Source organism: Chiloscyllium plagiosum, chromosome 20, assembly GCF_004010195.1.
Source record: "Chiloscyllium plagiosum isolate BGI_BamShark_2017 chromosome 20, ASM401019v2, whole genome shotgun sequence".
NCBI classification, from domain to species: Eukaryota; Metazoa; Chordata; class Chondrichthyes; order Orectolobiformes; family Hemiscylliidae; genus Chiloscyllium; species Chiloscyllium plagiosum.
In genome coordinates, this window is record NC_057729.1 from 19,247,329 (window position 1) to 19,266,609 (window position 19,281).

At 40.9% G+C, this 19,281-nt stretch overlaps 1 long non-coding RNA gene across 2 annotated transcripts in view; it reads left to right on the forward strand.

Annotated features, from left to right (window-relative positions):
• LOC122560058 overlaps positions 1 to 19,281 on the forward strand; it is a 158,784-nt gene that overhangs the window by 26,133 nt on the left and 113,370 nt on the right. Inside the window, exon 1 of one of the 2 annotated variants that reach the window (XR_006314630.1) lies at positions 18,925 to 19,181. The exons of the other annotated variant lie outside the window; for it this stretch is intronic. This is a non-coding gene — a long non-coding RNA (uncharacterized LOC122560058). Of the gene's footprint in view, positions 1 to 18,924; positions 19,182 to 19,281 lie in introns of those variants that run through there. 2 annotated transcript variants of the gene reach the window in all.

Sequence of the window (19,281 nt, forward strand, 5' to 3'; positions counted from 1 at the left end):
AGGGATAGCCTCAAGGATCATTAAATGGCCAAACTGGTTTGATTCACTGTTAAATTGCAGTGTTCTTTACTTTTGTGTAATGTTGGGCAGGATTAAAAAGACAACAAGCCTATTGGATAAGCAAAAATAAGAGACACCATTGCATTCATCAGGTTCTTGACAGGATAGGTTCCACCAGTCACTCCATGTCTGCCACAACAGACACCTCCCATCAAGACTCATGGTCAACAACTTTCAGTACTAAATGCATTAAACAGTTCTCACTCAACTAATCCTCCCAAACTACTGACCCTTAAAGCCTTCCATTCTTCCTCACATTCACTGGGGGCACCTCACTATCACTTCTGCTCTCATTTTACCATTCACTGCTCTTCAATCCACTTCTATCATACTCAACATCTCCCTTCATCTCATCACAGGAAAACTGCCCCACAATCAGGGCAAGAGGGCCAAGCTTAGCTGGGCTGGAGTGACTGCTCACACCATTTGAGGAGAAAGTACTCTAGTTGATCAGAAAACAGCACAACTTCTCATAGGGATGGTGGAACTGAGTGATCTACCAATTCCAGTAAGTTTCATTGTTTCATGCTGTGCTGCTCTCCCATTGCCACAAGTACTGATTCATTCTTAATCTGCATATCCTTTTATCCCACCTGCACAGCTAATTGTCTCTCTTCTCTGCGGTAAACAAAATAGCAACACACTGCCAACTTCTGTCTTAAAGAGGTCAGCAATGCAGACCCTCAGTCCCATGTGCATTTCCAAGGAGAAGCTACTTAACCCCCAGAGGTCACTCTGGCAAGGTTTTATCCTGTAGCCTCTGCCAGCTCGTAGACTTTCATCTCGGTGTACATGATCAAGATTAGACTACACCTAGCTGAGGATAATACATGTCAGGTCTCTGGAACTCAGATGACTGCTGGGGTCCAGGCATCTGCTCAACCACAGGCAGAAGCTTTTATTGATCAGTGCATTGAGTATAGGAGTTGGCTGCAGCTGTACTGGACATTGGTTAGGCCACGTTTGGAATATTGTGTGCAATTCTGGTCTCCCTGGTATAGGAACAATGTTGTGAAGCTTGAAACGATTCAGAAAAGATTCACAAGGATTTTGCCAGAGTTGGAGGGCTTGAGTTAAAGGGAGAGGCTGAATAAGCTGGGGTTATTTTCCCTGGAACGTTGTAGGCTGAGGTTTATAAAATCATGACGGGCATGGATAGGATAAATAGACCAGGTCTTTTCCCTGGGGTGGGGGAGTCCAAAACTAGAGGGTATAGGTTTAAGGCGAGAGGGGAAAGATTTAAAAGGGACCTGAGGAGCAACATTTTCACTCAGAGGGTGGTACGTGTATGGAATGAACTGCCTGAAGAAATGGTGGATGCTGGTTCAATTACCACATTTAAAAGGCATCTGGATGGGTAAATGAATAGGAAGGGATATGTGCCAAATGCAACCAGATTTTGCTAGGATATCTGGTCAGGCTTGGACGAGATGGGCTAAAGGGTCTGTTAGACAAAAGTGGGGGCTTCAGATGCTGGAGATTAGAATTGCGAGTGTGGTGCTGGAAAAGCATAGCCAGTCAGGCGGCATCCAAGGATCAGGAAAATCAATGATTCGGGCAAAGGCCCTTCATCAGGAATGAGGCTGGGAGCCTCAGGGGTGGAGAGATAAATGGGAGGGGGGGGGGGGGCGGTGAGGCTACGGGAAGGTAGCTGAGAGTTCAATAGGTGGATGGAAGTGAGGGTAAAGGTGATAGATCAGAGGGGAAGTTGGAGCAGATAGGTGGGAAGGAAGATTGACAGGTAGGACAAGTCATGAGGGCAATGCTGAGCTGGAAGGTTGGAACTGGGATAAGGTAGGGGAGGGGAAATGAGGAAACTGGTGAAATCCACATTGATGCCATGGGGTTGGAGGGTCCCAAGGCAGAAGGTGAGGCGTTCTTCTAGGCATTGGGCGTTTGGGGATTGGTGATGGAGGAAGCTCAGAACCTGCATGTCCTTGGCCGAGTCGGAGGGGGAGTTGAAGTGTTGAAGAGTCTGTTTCCATGCTATACATCTCTATGACTCTCTGACTTTAATTGGTTGTGGCGTAGATATAAGATGAATTGGTCTAATAATGAGATACCAACATATGGAATAAGGTATTACCAATTGATAACGGGATTCAAAAGTCTTTGTTTAAACTTAAAGTGATTGCTCTAAAATCTTTTCCCCAAAACAAGGGTAAGACTTATACAATTAATGGTAAGGATTTTGGGTAGTGTTGTAGAACAGAGAGACCTAAGCACTCAGGTGCATAATTCTTTGAAGTTGGTGTCAGGTCTCGACAGGGTTAAAGAGGCATTTCGTACACTTGCTTTCATTAAGCAGTCCTTTGAGTATAGGAATTGGAAGTGTTGAGTTTGTATCGGACATTGGAGAGGCATCTTCTGGAGTACTGTGTCCAATTCTGATCGCCCAGTTACAGGAAGGATATTATTAACTTGAAGAGAGTTCATAAGAATTTACCATGTTGCTGGGTATGGAAGGTTTGAGTTATAAGTAAAGGCTGAAGCAATAGAGGTTAAGAGGCGACCTTACAGAAGTTTATAAAATCATGAGGGGTATAGATAGGGTTAATGGTAGTTTTCTTTTACCTAGGGCAGGGGATATCAAAATTAGGAAGCACATTTTTAAATTGAGAGGAGACAGATTGGAAAAGGAAATGAAGGGCAAATTTTTTACACAGTGGATTAGATTAGATTAGATTAGATTCCCTACAGTATGGAGGGATGCTTCGTATGTGGAACAAACTTCCTGAGGAAGTGATGTATATGGGCACATTTATAACATTTAGAATATATTTGGATACTCATGAATAGGAAGGGTTTGGAGTGATTTGGACTAGGAACAGGCAGGTGGGACTAGTTTAGTTTGGGATTATGTTCGGCATGAACTGGTTGGAATGAAAGATCTGTTTCTGTGTTGTATGACTCTATGACTTCAAGGTCACAAGTACCTCTCCAACTTTCTTGCCATTGCTCACGCCAGCCCAAAGAGTGGGATTCAAACATGTCTACAAGTCTTTCCAATACTGCAAGCGATTGAAGAGTGGTATCTTCATGAAAACGGTGTTGAATGTTCATTACTTATGGAGGGGGTGGAGAACAGTGTTAATTGCAGTTAATATCATCATATTGCATGAATTTATAAACAACAAAAGACTCTCAAGTACTTTTGTTGAAGACAGCAGCTAATCAATGAACCAATCGCCAACAAGCGAACGTATCTCTTCATTTTGCTGTGAAAATGATTTAGCATTCATGAACCTTCTGTTACATTCTAATGGAATGTATGTTTCGTACCACAATTTCTGTAACAATGATATGGTATGGGATGTCTGGATTACTCCTTGGTGCTTCTATCCAAAAAATATTTTACTGGTAGTCAAATGCTGCAGCTATTATTGAGAAATAACATTTACCAAACTTATGATGAAGTGTGTATTGAGGGTAAATTCAACCTGACAAAATGCAGTCTGCTGAATCATTTCCTTTTTGTTAAAGTAGGTGTTTGAAAATTGAATCTTGATGGAGCAGTTTACTCATTCACCAATCCATCTGGCAGTATAAAATAAAATGATTACTGGACTTATGGACTCTAAAGTAATGCGCAAAAATCACGGAACATGTTAAAACTAGGTTGTATATATTTGCCTTCACAGATTTAAGTTCTTGCTACCATATAAAAAGACAAATAAAATGCAGTTTCTTTACTATTGTAAGAATTGTGCAAGTCTATATTACATCAGTTTTAGAAACCATAAGGGAAGACTGCTAGTTTGAGAGGTTAAAGAGCTGACACAGTTTGGCATGCTATTTATATTGTGCAAAGAAACTGGCTTCATTCTACGATGAAGGTCTGAGTCACAGCTCACCCAACAGGCCAAAGTCTGGGGGAGTTCTTTAACTGAAGTTTTTCACAGAAGAAAAATGTAACTTTAACCACAGGAACTTTCATCTCCACCAAAAGCGGGGGCCGTGATTTTCTTCAGGCATCTTGGGACAAGTGTGGAATTATGACAGTGCTGTTATATTGTTGCCGAGCAACTATTTGTTTACAGAAGTAACTGCGTGGTAAAACGGAACTCAGAAGGAAGTGTGACCTAAAGGAGGTCATTTGTGCAACGTTACAGTTATGAAGAGGATGACCAAGAGATGTATATAGGGTGGCACGGTGGCACAGTGGTTAGCACTGCTGCCTTACAGCGCCAGAGACCCGGGTTCAATTCCTGACTCAGGCGACTAACTGTGGAGTTTGCACATTCTCCCTGTATCTGCGTGGGTTTTCCCCGGGTGCTCCAGTTTCCTCCCACAATCCAAAGATATGCAGGTTAGGTGAATTGGCCATGCTAAGTTGCTTGTAGTGTTAGGTGTAGGGGAATGAATGGGTGGGTGGTGGGTCAGTGTGGACTTGTTGGGCCAAAGGGCCTGTTTCCACACTGTAAGTAATCTAATAAGTTTGATTGTTGATATCATTGAACCGATTGCTCAGTGTCCAATGATTCAAAGCATATCCAGAATTTTGATTTCCAGAGATTAAGGGAAAGATTCAAGCTCTTGTTCCAGCTCTTGAATACTTCTGGAAAATTGTTATAAAATACAATTATCATCCAAAGGCTATAATTCCAATCAAAGGCTTCTAGTGTAACTAATATAAGGAAATTTCTTGTAATGCAAAATAGCTGCATCGGACTAATTACCAGGAGTACAAATATTTTATTGACATCCTAGAAAGATGAGAGGCTTACTTCTGCCATGTAAATGCTGGTCACTATTCAACCCTTATTTATACTGTAATGAAAATTTCCTTTAACATGTTCGCATTTGACTTTCATATACATGTATCTTTATTTATGTCAACACCACATGGAATGATCTCATCAAAATTACACGGCACACTCTATAATAGCAATATTGGGTATTGTCAGATATAAAAACAAAATTGCTGGAAAAGCTCTGCAGGAAAAGCTCAGGCAGCATCTGCGAAGAGATAGCAGAGTTAACTATTCTGGTCTGGTGATATTTCCTCAGCTATATGTTAGTATTCCCTTTATTTTTGCTTTAAGATATACCCTTGAATAATTTACAATTAAAGGTACAGAGGATGAGGAAACATCAAGTGGTTTGTCAAGTGTTTTAGCACTTTCCTGTAATGCCTTGGAGTGGATTCTTACCAGATGTTTAAAAAATAAAGTACTTCTTCACAGGAGCTTTATTCACCTCTTTTTGTTTATCCTCTGCTCGTAATCATAAGGTGTGATTCACTATCTACTTGTTCTGTTCATAAATACTGTTCATTCTCCTTTGCTCCTATTTCCTCCTCAAAGTGTTGGTTAATGCTTTTAGAGATAAAACTTAGCTTAGAATAGAATAGCAATTCATTGTAACTTGCATTTATGAAAATACAGCAAAAAGTGTTTTAGTCGCCACAATTCGGCATCATTTTTATTATATAAAGAAATAATTGAGACAAAGTTGTTCCCACCTAGCTCCTGGGTTTATGGATGGCTATGGGATGTTGCCACTAAAGCCACCTCAGAGGGCACCAAAGCAAGGATTTCCAGACCAGATCAACCACACTGCCACTTGCTACGCTGACACCAAAGTCAGTGCATTGTTGCCATAGCAAGGATGGATAGATTGAACCCAGCAAGTTGTTGATGCTGAAACCATTGCTCAAGCCATTACTTAAAGCGCCACCTGAAGCCACCACATTGCTGCCACAGGCACGAGGAATGATCTGGAATCACCATGGCACCAGTGCTATAGACACCGCTGAAAGCACTGCCAGCAGGAATGAACCAGACCCACCGATGATAAAGCCTTCGATAAAGCCGTGGCCATTATGGCTATGAGGAACGGACATCCAGATCCACCACTGCAGCAGCCCTATCCAATCGCTTTTCTTCACCTCAACCGCAGAAAAAAAAAGAAAATGTGAACTTTGATACAAAAGAGAAATGAAAAAAAGAAACAAAAAAAATGAAACCAATGTGGCCAGCCAAGTGAGCAAGAGTAGGAGTGTATGGGCACAGAACCCAAACACTTCCTACTCTGCCCTGCTGCCATCTTGAAACTTAACTAGCTTGACCAAAGCTACTTAATTACAGTTCAATCACTGGGGCAAGATACAATTGCACAAGATATCCATGTCATCAATTCTACAAATCAGGAAATCAAGAATGATAATGTGAGCAATGCAAGGCAGTCAAAACTATTTCTTGCAATGATGCTGAGGGTTTTTGAACAGTTTGTTGGAAATAGGCCACACCAGAAGATGCTGGAATTTCAAGTTCAAGTGAAGTTTGTGATCTTTTTTGCTGTTTTAAGAATATTGCACGGGATGCTGGCCTCACCAACTAAATCAGCTGTAGCCCAGATTAAGGCTGTAGATTCAGATCAAATTAATCACCATTGTGAGTTTCCACGGCTTGCTCCCAAATACAAGCCTTCAAGGAGCTCTTAAAATAAAGGGTTTTTTTTAGTGCTAAGGGCACATCGAAGAACTCTGAAGCTAGTAAATAGTTCTGTTACTTTTACAGTCGGTATGTTAAATAATTAAAGGTGCTGAATTAATTTAGTCTGGTGAAAACTGTTTATTCATTAATGATACATCCAGTTTCAGTTGCACTGATAAGGCTGAACCAGTTTACTATTCTTTCCATATGTCAAGGCTTTTGGAAATTTGCATTCTAAACTGCTGCCAAAATGGACTAGATTATGTCAACATGCAAATGAATTTAAACCATATACAAAGGAACAAAAGCACTTTTCAAAATGAACATAATTTTGATCCAATTTGCGTAGGGTATGTAGGTTGCACCTGAAGTAGAAAATCTTAGCCAGCTAACTGTAAATTTGAACTTAATTTACATGTGTATAAATAATGAAGTTTATTTGATAGCAAAAAAAATGAATTGTTTACAATATATATAGTATTTACAAAGAATAATACAGCACAGGAACAGACTATTCAACCCACCAATTTCTAATCCTCATTTAGACCCACTACTTGTTGCCCAAACACATTTGCTATCCCTCTGTTTGCCTCCTGTTCATGTGTCCATCAAGATACACCTTAAACACTGCTAACATACCTGTTTCCACCACCTCCACTGGCAGTGCATTTCAGGCACCCACCACCTTCTGTGTGTAAACTTTTCCCCACACTTCTCCCCTAAACCTTCCCCTTCTCACCTTGATCTTATGTCCTCTTGTAGTTGACCTTGCCACCCTGCAAAAAAAGCCTCTGACTATCCAGCCTATCCACGCCTCTCATAATTTTGTAGACCTGTACCAGGTTGGCCCTTGGCCTCTGTTTTTCCAGTGAAAACAATTGGAGTCGATCCAACCTCTCCTCATAACTAAAACCCTCCTGACCAGGCAACATCCTGGTTAACCTTCTCTGCACTCTTTCCAAAGCATCTATATCCTTCTGGTAGTGTGGCGATTGCATGGAATGTTTTGACAAAAGTATTTTGGGAGAAATTATTTCCAATGATAGAGAAGCCCAGTATGCCAGCAGACACAGATTTACAGTAATTGACAAAAGAACTGGAGGGGAAAAGAATTTTTATTTTACTCAGTAGGTTATTTTCCTGAAATACAGTCAGAAAATGATGGAAGCTGATTCAATAGTAATTGCAAAAGTAAATAGAATGAATCCTTGAATAGGAAAAATCTGCAGGGAAATGACAGAACTGTGGAGTTAACTGTCCCTTTGTCAGCTCTTTGAATATTATCCAAGGAGTGGATGGCGTCCTACCTCTGTTCTGTATAGATCTAGATTTCACTGACAATAATGAGATGTGATATTGCTCAGGTGGGTCATTTGACTAAGGGGCCTTTGATTTTCTTCAAATTTCCAATTTAAGCCTGTAGCAGACAGTAACGCAGGTTTCCATGGTAACAAAAATTTTTTGATCAGAATCCAACATGCAGTATCCCAAGCAAGCCCGAAGCCAAAGTCAGCCTTGGCTGCTCTGGTCGCGTAGACACCTTGCTTAAATCCTTTCCGATATGCTGGAACAGTTCTATCACATCCGAGCTTTCCATTTCAAATCAGCCCACAGCAGCACAGATCTTTTCCCTCTTTTAGTGAATGTCCAGCAAATTCCAATAAAATTTTGTTTTAATTTGCTTTACTATATACATCTGCTAGTTTGGAATGCTCATGCTCTGATTGTCAGTTAGTTCTGTGGAACAGCTGGCTTTGTGTGCAAGCAGCCTTTCTCCTTTCTTATTCACTCCATTTTCTATATTCTAAGATTTAGAACACAAGTATATTATTATTTCAAACAATATTTGATCCAATTGAGCTTTGTATGTATTCTAGATTTTCTTCCAGCCTCTTATTATCAGAGAAATGCTGTTCAAACTTATTGAAGTGGGAGTAACAAATGTTCATCTTCTGTAACTACCCTGGCCTTCCAGAATGTCAGATCTTCAGACAAGCCAGGTGCTGGCAGGTGGGACTAGATTGGGTTGAGACATCTGGTCGGCATGGGCGGGTTGGACCAAAGGGTCTGTTTCCATGCTGTACATCTCTATGACTCTGTAACTTAGAATCATGGATTATAGTAATTCTTTGTGTACAGGTTCTACTTGTTATTAATCTTCAACTCTAATTTTAAATGGTTTTCCACATTTTTACAGCTTACAAAACTGCAGCTTCTTGCTCAAAATGTATCTATAGTAACCTTTTATTGTGGGCCATCCCTATTAATGTTGAATGCTCTTAGATCTTGAAATGAACTAATATTTGGAAATGTTAGTTCAAATATATCAAAATTTCTACTTCATTACTCAAAGGCGGACAGGAGCTCAGTGGTTCACACTGCTGCCTCACAGCACTGGACCCGGGTTCAATCCCAACCTCTGTCTGTGTGGAGTTTGCACATTCTCCCTGTGTCTGTGTGGGTTTCCTCCAGGTGCTTCAGTTTCCTTCCAAAGCCGTGCAGTTTAAGTGGATTGGCCATATTCCATTACTCATTGTGTGCAGGCTAGGTGGGTCAGTCATGGGAAATGCATTGTTATAGCGAGCTGGGTGGGTTATAAAGGTCATTTTAAATTTATTGTTGTTATTATGATGACTAAGTAAGGCTGGATCTGGACACCCAAATGATTCTGACAGTTGCAAGATCAAGTTCCCTTATCCTTTATCAGCGGGCATCAACTTGTGGGATTGGTAGCAAATTCTCCTACTTCTTCATACCAACCCCGCCTGAAGGTGGTGATCTTGCTCGTAGTTCAATAGATGTCAATGTTTTTTAAACCAAGTAAGAATTTGGTCATTGAGAGTCCAGGGAGGCATGGACAGTTGGCTGTTTCGCAGCGGGGGTGAATTATTTACTTGCCATCCAGCAGTCTGATGCATTTGTAAAAGTGAATTGATGCTACTTTTATTGCTCTCACCATCTTGTACAAGGTTAGCTTGTACTATCCACAATACTTACCTGGCACAATGAAATTGTCAATTTGCTGTTTAAGACAAATTTCCCTAAGTTCCCAGTTCCAGCTGCATTAAAGCATTTTCTTTTTACAACTATAAATAATCTTTGAGGAATTGGGGGCTAAAGGGATCAAAGGATATGGGGAGGAAATGGCAACAGGGTACTGAGTCAGATGATCAGCCATAATCATATCGAATGGCAGTACAGGCTTGAGGGGTTAAATGGCCTGCTTCTGTTTTTTATTTATTTTTCTATGTTTCTATATTACTATGTTTAGGTGAAATATGTCCTATCCAGTGAAAGAAATAGAAGCTGGAAAGTTACTATTTCTAGCAGCAGGTTATTTTTTTTTGCATTTCAAAAATCAAATGTGTGCTTTCTGCATATTTTTTGCTATGATAATTGCTAGGAGACGTTTTATTGATGAGTCACACTGTTGCTAAGAGCATTCTGGGCTCACAACCAATTGAACCAAATCATATTCCTGCCAGACATCTTGAGGGTATTACATCACACATAGAAACAACACAGCTTGTCTGTCTCCAGACACAGCTTAAAGTTGTAAAAAAAAATTAGATTAGCAGATATCAAAGATTTGTTTTATTCACTTCGGGGGCTGTGTATCTGGCTACTGTCCAGCATAGACTTCTTTCACAACATGACTTCAGCTTTCAGATTTCTTACATCTGTTGTTGCCATGGTACAAAAATAGTAAATTAGGTTCATCAGGAATTAGTTTTGTTGGAGGTTTTAACCATGGCATGTCGTAGTCTATAGTTTCTAATTAAATTACTGTATACTGCTGTCTTAAAACTATAATAATTCCTGTTCTGAATTTCTCTAGACTCCTGAACTAATTAAGACAAGTAACTAGATCCTGCTACGCACAAAAGTGATCAACTACACTTCTTTAGATGCATTGTTAACTTCCATTCATAACAATTGAGCTTTCAACATCTGTGTTAACAATGAGTAGACTTAATTTCTATTATTGCAGACATTCTAAAATTCCAAGCAACAACAAAATAAATACTCTTATTGGTAATATCATCTTGGTAGGATCCTATTAAAAATGATTATTGATATTCACCTTGCATCTTCTAATTTCAAAACCTGAGACCCTCATGGATTAAAGTGGTGTAGTGATTGTAATGAGGTCAGCCAGCTGGACATCATTGAATGAGTTCTGTGATTGGCCCAGATTAACAGCTAATCAGGGAGCCTGGCTGACATAAAGGATGAATGTCAGTAATATTGAGCCCCTGAATGCTTGACTCAGTGCAAGGCTGTGTTTTTGTCAAAGCTCTGCATTTGTAAATGATGCATGATGAGATGCCGTCCTCTGAAGTATTTTTTTCAAGTGACTTTTTACAAGAGGACAAATACTGACCTAAAATGTCAGCTATGATCATCTGACCAGTTTTGAGTCAAGCTCAAAAGAGTCAAGCTGCAAGTAAACAAGGATCAGTCTGAGCTGCAATTAACCTTGTTATAAAAAGTATTGAGTAGGGCTCATGTGGCATGGTGGTAGTGTCCTACCTTTGGGTCTGAAGATCTGAGTTCAAGACCAACCAGAGATAGAACATAAAACATAAACATTACAGCACTGTACCAGCCCTTCAGCCCTCAATGTTTCACCGACCTGTGAAATCAATCTGAAGCCCATCTAACCTACACAATTCCATTATCATTCAAATGCTTATCTAATGACCAGTTAAATGCCCTTAAAGTTGGAGAATCTACTACTGTTGCTGGCAGGGTGTTCCATGCCTTTATTACTCTTGAGTAAAGAACCTACCTCTGACATCTGTTCTATAGCAATCACCCCACAATTTAAAGCTACGTCCCCCCGTGCAAGCCATCACCATTCAAGGAAAAAGGCTTTCACTGTCCATGCTATCTAATCCTCTGATCAATTTGTATGTCACTATTAAGTCACCTCTCAACCTTCTTCTCTCCAATAAAATAGCCTCAAGTCCCTCAGCCTTTCCTCATGAGACATTCCCTCCATACCAGGCAACATCCTAGTAAATCTCCTCTGCATCTTTTTCAATGCTGCCATCTCTTTCTTATAATGTGGCTACTAGAACTGTACACAATACTCCAAATGCAGCCACATTAGAGTTTTGTACAGCTCAACATGACCTCATGGCTCTGACACTCAATCCCTCTACCAATAAAAGCCTACATGCTATACACCTTCTTAACAACCCTATCGACCTGGGTGGTAACTTTCTGGGATCTGTGTACATGGACACCGAGACCTCTCTGCTCATCCATACTACCAAGAATCTTACCATTAGCCCAGTACTCTGTATTCCTATTAATCCTTCCAAAGTGAATCACTCACACTTTTTCTCATTAAACTCCATTTGCCACCTCTCAGCCCAGCTCTGCAGCTCATTTATTTAGATTTAGATTAGATTACTTACAGTGTGGAAACAGGCCCTTCGGCCCTACAAGTCCACACCGCCCCGCCGAAGCGCAACCCACCCATACCCCTACATTTACCCCTTACCTAACACTACGGGCAATTTAGCATGTCCAATTCACCTGACCTGCACATCTTTGGACTGTGGGAGGAAACCAGAGCACCCGGAGGAAACCCACGCAGACACGGGGAGAACGTGCAAACTCCACACAGTCAGTCGCTTGAGGCGGGAATCGAACCCGGGTCTCGAGCGCTGTGAGGCAGCAGTGCTAACCACTGTGCCACCGTGCCACCCACAAATGTCCCTCTGTAATCTGCAACATCCTTCAGCATTGTCCACAACTCCACCGGCCTTCGTGTCATCCACAAATTTACTAACCCATCCTTCTACACCCTCATCTAGATCATTTATAAAAATTACAAACAGCTGTGGCCCCAAAACAGATCCTTGTGGTACGCCACTAGTAACCGAACTCCAGGAGTAACATTTCCCATCAACCACCACCCTCTGCCTTCTTTCAGCTAGCCAATGTCTGATCCAAACCATTAAATTACCCTCAATCCTATGCCTCTGTATTTTCTGCAATGGCCTACCATGGAGAACCTTATCAAACACTTTATTAAAATCCATATACATTGCATAAATCACATTATCCTTATCCACCTGTTTGGTTACCTTCTCAAAGAACTAATAAGGTTTGTGAGGCACGACTTACCCTTCACAAAATCATGTTAACTATCCCTAATCAAATTATTCCTTTCTGGATGATTATAAATCCTATCTCTTATACCCTTTCCAACATTTTACCCACAACGGAAGTAAAGCTCACTGCTCTATAATTCCTAGGGTTGTCTCTACTCCCCTTCTTGAACAAGGGGTCAACATTTGCTATCCTCCAGTCTTCTGGCACTATTCCTGTAGACAATGACAACATAAAGATCAAAGCCAAAGGCTCTGCAATCTTCTCCCTAGCTTCCCAGAGAATCCTAGGATAAATACCATCCAGCCCAGGGGACTTATCTATTTTCACACTTTCCAGAATTGTTAACATCTCCCCCTTATGAACCTCAATTTTTCATAGCATGGTTGAACAGGTTGATTAAAAATATCTAAAAGGTACTGAAACTCAGATCTGTATCTCCTAGTCGATACTCTGAGGGCTGCACATTGGAATTTTCCTATTTGCAATTAAACCAGGACCAAGAGATGCAAGATGAGCAGAGAATGGTGGACATCAGACTTTTCACTCCCTGTGTGGAGAAACCTATGGAGCTGATCAGGGAAGAGCATGACCCATCATCTTGAAACGGAGACATCTCGATGGACAACTAATCCTGGTGAGAGATGAGCAGCCTCTTTAGACACCCCAAAAATGAAAGAACTTATAATAATCAAATATTACTCATCTCTCATGAACAATTGACTTTTTGCCTGGATACGTCATCGATCTCCAAATGGTGATGTTGAAGATTGCAATCAAAGTACTGCACTTTAATGTGGACAGCACTGTCCAAACACAATGTGCATGGGAGGTACTTGTGTCTGGCCTGCAAACTTTCACACTTTGTGAGCAAGAGCAGGGAATCAGTTATGATTCCACACATTGCTAAAGAGAAACTTCTTGGTGCCAGCTTTTTAAGGCAGCATACTGCCATGCTGATGTGCAATAGACAGCTCAGAAATCCACACTGGCTCACAGTGAATGCCTTGGTCTGCATAGAAAAACTGTGCAAAGTACTACCTCTTACAGGCTCAACATTGTTCTACTGGACGCTCAAATATTTCCAAGAAACTGAGGAGTCCACATACTCACTGAAACATTGAAGGATTACTAATAAAGAAAGGGTCAAAAGTTTCTTAGTGTTCAAGATCCCTGTCTCTCTGACTGGTGCTTTTCCCCTCACAGTCAGTGGAACATGTTATGTGCAGAAATTGGGGTCACTTGGAGACATCAAGTGTAAAATCACATGGATCACAAAAGATTTATTCATCAAAATGTCAAGGATTACATAAGTAACAAGGTCCACTTATTCTTTACACTAAATAGTGGTTTTTTTCCACATTAACAACAGGAGGTTACATAATCAAAGGAAGTTCAAATTAGACCATTCTTCTTGGAAGTGGGTTTCAATTTGGTTACTTCTGGCCTCTAAACTTCTATAATGCATTGCTTTGTCATTTTGTTTTGGAAAGCCCTCAATGTCCTCATCCTCTTCCTCACCTTCATCCTCCGAACATTGCTGGTCTTCCTCCATTTTGCCTGCATCCCTTTTGTCGGCTCTAGTTGTGAAGGGCACAGCATACCACAATGTGCAACACATTGTTCTCAGGCTTTAATGCAGGGCTGCACTGGAGTGGTCTGCGCATTGAAACCTATTCTTAAGGAGATCTATAGTCTGTTCAACTATAGCCCTGGTTATATTGTCATTCGGCATCAATCTGAGGGTTTTGTAAAGGGGTCACTGAGCCATGTTTGGAGGGGTAGCTGCTGCCTCCCTACAGCCATCCAGCATGGTCCAAGGACTTTAGAAGAAGGCAGGAACCTGTGAGTTCTTCAGTTTTCAACAACCACTGGAGCTGCCAAGATTTCCAACTCAAGCCTCCAAATTCAACCTTTGATGGTCAGACACAATATAACATTGATCATGCAAAAGCCTTTTCTGTTGATGAGCTCTGTAGGTTGATGATAGGGTGCTCTTGAAGTAAGATGAGTCAGTAGGCTCTGCATCTGGTGGAAACAATCAAAGGTGGAGCATTGTAATGTCTGAGCTGCTTGATTCTCCTTGTTATGAGCAATGATATGGACAGCGATGACCTGGTGAGAATGATATCAGGAACATGTTCGAAGCTATCACTGAAATAAGCCATTAGCATATACGTTCAGGGTGATCTTGATAGACAGTAGGACGGAAATAACACAGAGTCCTTCTGAGTACTGCCCCTGCAGATGACACAGTTCAGAAATGATGGAGTGGCACATCACTACACTGTCCTGCAGATTTGTGAAGGAACTAACAGCATCTTCTGCACTCTTTGCAGAAGGTCACAATGATTCCAGTGATAAGATTCTCTCTTCGACATCTGTGAGCAGAAAATCTATGAGGAATGACAGAAAGATAATGCACTGTTATTAAAGGACCCCCAATCCCAAATATCCATCATAATTAAGCCTCATTATGCCCTCACTCAGTGCCATTCACTCTCAATTAACTGTGGCCAAGACCCCAGGCTGGAACTGGATAAGCCTCTTGACTGACTGTCGTGATAGACCCTCACTGGCACACAGTGGTATTTAGCCTGGTGGAAAGGAGGAAGTCGTTGACCACCTTCCTACACTACTGGGTATTTCTCCAGGCTGTGGACACTGCTCTAACTTGAATGGCCACCTTAGATTAGGCAGGACATGCTCCAGTGTCTTGGCCACCATCTGTCGGTCCTTCAGGAAGAGGACAGCCCTCCTCTGCATCATTCCATCCACCAGCACCACCAGGTCCCTATCTGTAAACTGAAGCACCATCTCTTCCTTGTCGGCCTTGTCTGGGCAAATAAATGAAACCATCTTAGGCAACTCTGGAATGAGAACACTTGACCAGGTATACACATACCTTTTGAAATATGACACTGAACCCAGGAATGTCAGATTGTTCAGTGTTGGCGGGTATTTCTGCCTACCAAACTGGGGGAATACAACAAACGGATTACTAGAGGAGTGTGGTGTATAGCTTATGAGGTGAGGTAGGAAGCCAGCATGAGAAAGTTTGCTTGGCCTCCTGGAGAGAAACCTTCCATAAAGCCTTCCAAAATTGACCATTAGCTGTTCTCTGGTAAAATTCCCACTTTGATTTTCATGTCAGGAACTGCTATATCTAGTTTCTCACACAAACAGCGAGAATTGGAAGTGGAATACAAGTCAGTTTGGGTTGGAAATGGGGTTTTAATGCGTGGGAGTTAGCCACCACTCAAGGGTGGAATCCTAAAATCACCATTTACAGCTTGAGGGGAAAATCAAGAAATTGCTTTTGATTTTCCCACTTTCCTCACCATTCCCAGGAGGGAAAATTCCACTGATTGGGATGAAAGTTGCCTGCAGATCCTCAGCTGCCAGAGAAAGTGGTTGAGGCTGGTACAATTACAACATTTAAAAGGTATCTGGATGGGTTTATGAATAGGAAGTGTTTAGAGGGATATGGGCCAAGTGCTGGCAAATTGGACTAGATTAATTTATGATATTTGGTCAGCATGGATGAGTTGGACCGAAGGGTCTGTTTCTAAGCTGTATACCTCGATGACTCTTTGATTCTATGTCAGAACAAGAATCCAGAAGGGAACTGTATCGGAGGTAAATGCTTTTGAGCAGCAGACAGAGAGATAATGAAAAATGAATGGATAACAAAACAACAGAAGTTGGAAGCCTCTTTCATCCTGTTTATCTTTATTTTAAAGTCAATGTCCAGTAAAAATCTTGTGACAGCAGCCATTCACTGAGAACTCAAGATCTACAAACTAGTGACAAGTGGTGTCCCGCAGCTGTTCACTTTATATATTAAAGGATGAAGGGATTGGGGGCATTCTGGCGAAGTTTGCCGATGATACGAAGTTAGGCAGACAGGCAGGTAGTTCTGAGGAGGTGGAGAGGCTGCAGAAAGATTTAGACAGTATAGGAGAGTGATGAAAGAAATGTCTGATGAAATTCAATGTGAGCAAATATGAGGTCTTGCACTTTGGAAAAAAGAATACAGGCATGGACTATTTTCAAACGGGGAGAAAATTCATAAAGCCAAAGGACAAAGGGATCTGGGAATGCTAGTGCAGGATTATCTAAAAGTTGACTAGCAGGTTGAGTCCGTGGTTAAGAAAACAAATGTAATGTTGTCATTTATCTCAAGGAATGTAATAGCAATGATGTGCTACTGAGACTTTATAAAGCTCTGGTTAGGCACCATTTAGAATACTGTGTCCAGTTTTGGTCCCCACACCTCAGGGAGGACATAATGGCACTGGACCATGTCCAGCAGAGATTCTCACAGATGATTCCTGGAATGGTAGGCCTAACATATGATGAACGGCTGAGGATCCTGGTATTGTATTCATTAGAGTTTAGAAGGTTGGAGGGAGATCTAATAGAAACTTACAAGATAATGCATGGTTTAGAGAGGGTGGACACTGGAAATTTGTTTCCATTAGGCTAGGACCTGTGGGCACAGCCTTAGAATTGGTCGGGGGGGGGGGGTCAATTTAGAATGGAAATGAGGAGACATTTCTTCAGCCAGAGAGTGGTGGGCCTGTGGAATTCATTGCCACGGAGTGCAATGTAGGCCAGGATGCTAAATGTCTTCAAGGCAGAGATTGATAAATTCTTAATCTCGCAAGGAATTTAGGGATACAGGGAGAGTGCTGGTAAGTGGCGTTGAAATACCCATCAAACATAATTGAATGGCAGAGCAGACTCAATGGACCGAATGGCCTTACTTCCATTCTTATGTCTTATGGTCTAAATTTCTCCATTGCTGCCAGTCAACAATTACACAACTATCTTCAGATTTTAACCAAGAACTTAAAACTGCAAAGGCCTTTACCTTTCTGTATTAAACACCAACCCCTACATCTTTATAAACTTATTATCTGTGTTTTTTTATTTATTCATGTTATATTGTAATTACGTTTTTTGGGGTGAGCAGATAATGAAATTCTTTCTTTTACTCATGGAAATCTTGCAATTTGGCTCCTTCACTTTGATTTAGATAATTACGTTTTAATTCAAGTGTGGTTACTATACGTTTTCTAAAAAAAATTTGTTGCGACTGAATAAAAAAGCATGATAAAAAAGGATCCAATTCCCTCTCCTCATCTGCTCATTAAAAAAGATAATTGAGAGGCTTTATGACAATTAAACAATAGCACTTCCAAATATGATCCAGATTTCTGAAATCACCTGCTAGTTCATTACCAAAATGTGACAGCATTTAGAAAGTTATAAGTGGAGCAGAAATGAAAAAAAAAACAATTGGTATTAGTGTGTAAACTCTTTGGATTATCACATTCCTCTGAAATGGTAACCAGTTTGGTTTTCCAACTGAATTTGCCAAACCAATTTTATTTCACAAGACTCCATAAATTTTCACAACGCAGCTAGTTTTTTTTTCTCCCTCTCCCTCTCTGTCTCTCCATCTCTCTGTGTTTCTGCATCTCTCGACCACTTCTCCACCTCATTCTCTGAAGGCATGGGTTCTTTGTTGGGTATATAATTCCAATGGCAGCTGGTCCCATATGGAGCTTTGGCTAACTGTCACAGTCTAATAAAGGGGGAAAAATTCACATACTGTACTCTCTGGGGTGCTTTATCACCGTGAGGTGATCATTTGTGAAATTAAGTAATTTCTTGCACCACTTCCACTTTTCTCTAAAGTGAGAAGAGTGAAAAGCCTAGACCATAATATGTGGGCAAAAGATTCAATTCCAAGATAGAATAAGTGGTGGGGTGGGTGCATTCAGCTGAGCACAATTCTAATCTCACTTAATCGTCAAACATTTTCATTGAGGATCACTGGACAGTGGGGAAGAACAGAGTTAATTTATTCCTTCTTCACCCAGGGAGTGTTGCTACCGCATGCCTTAACTCTGATGGTCATCTCAGCAGAGACTGGAGCTTTACACTGCAGTATTTTTGGTTCAAATGGATCAGCTACTCACTTGATTAACTTGCTGATCCATTGAATCACACATGATGTTTTTAGTAAGTTTTCTTAGTGAATATATTAAAAGTGCAATCAGTTTTGATTTATTCTGACAGAAAGTAGCTATCAGTACAGCAGCATTAACTGGCAGTAAGAGGTATTCTCTTTTTCTGTGATTACGACAGCGTGTATTAGCTAAATACTTTGCTACTGCTTTGTTCTGCCCAGAGGTGCAGCCCTGTACAGATGACATTCTGACAGACTGAAGTGCTGCACTATAGAATGCTGAGATCTTAAATTACTTCCTGCATTATTCTCAATATTTGTTGTTTTTTGTTTGAGCATTCCGGGTAGATTCACAGAAGTGGAAGAACATTGTATTGATGTGAAATATGATAAATTTGCCTGTAAGAATATAAAGGGCATATTGGTGTGGACTTTCCAGTTTTCTCACACTGGATCAGAAGTGGTAAAGAAAGAAGGAGGTTATGGAAGTCAGGACAGACTGCATATAACACTATGCCGGAAAAAAGACCTTGTTGCAGTGTTTATCACTAATGTTTAACAGTCAGCAGTCTGATAAGGTAAGGAGCCAAGTATGTAAATAAGTTTGCTGCATACTTATGCCATCATCTCATGACACTTCAGTCCTCCCCATCATGTATGTGTCAAATGATGCACTTG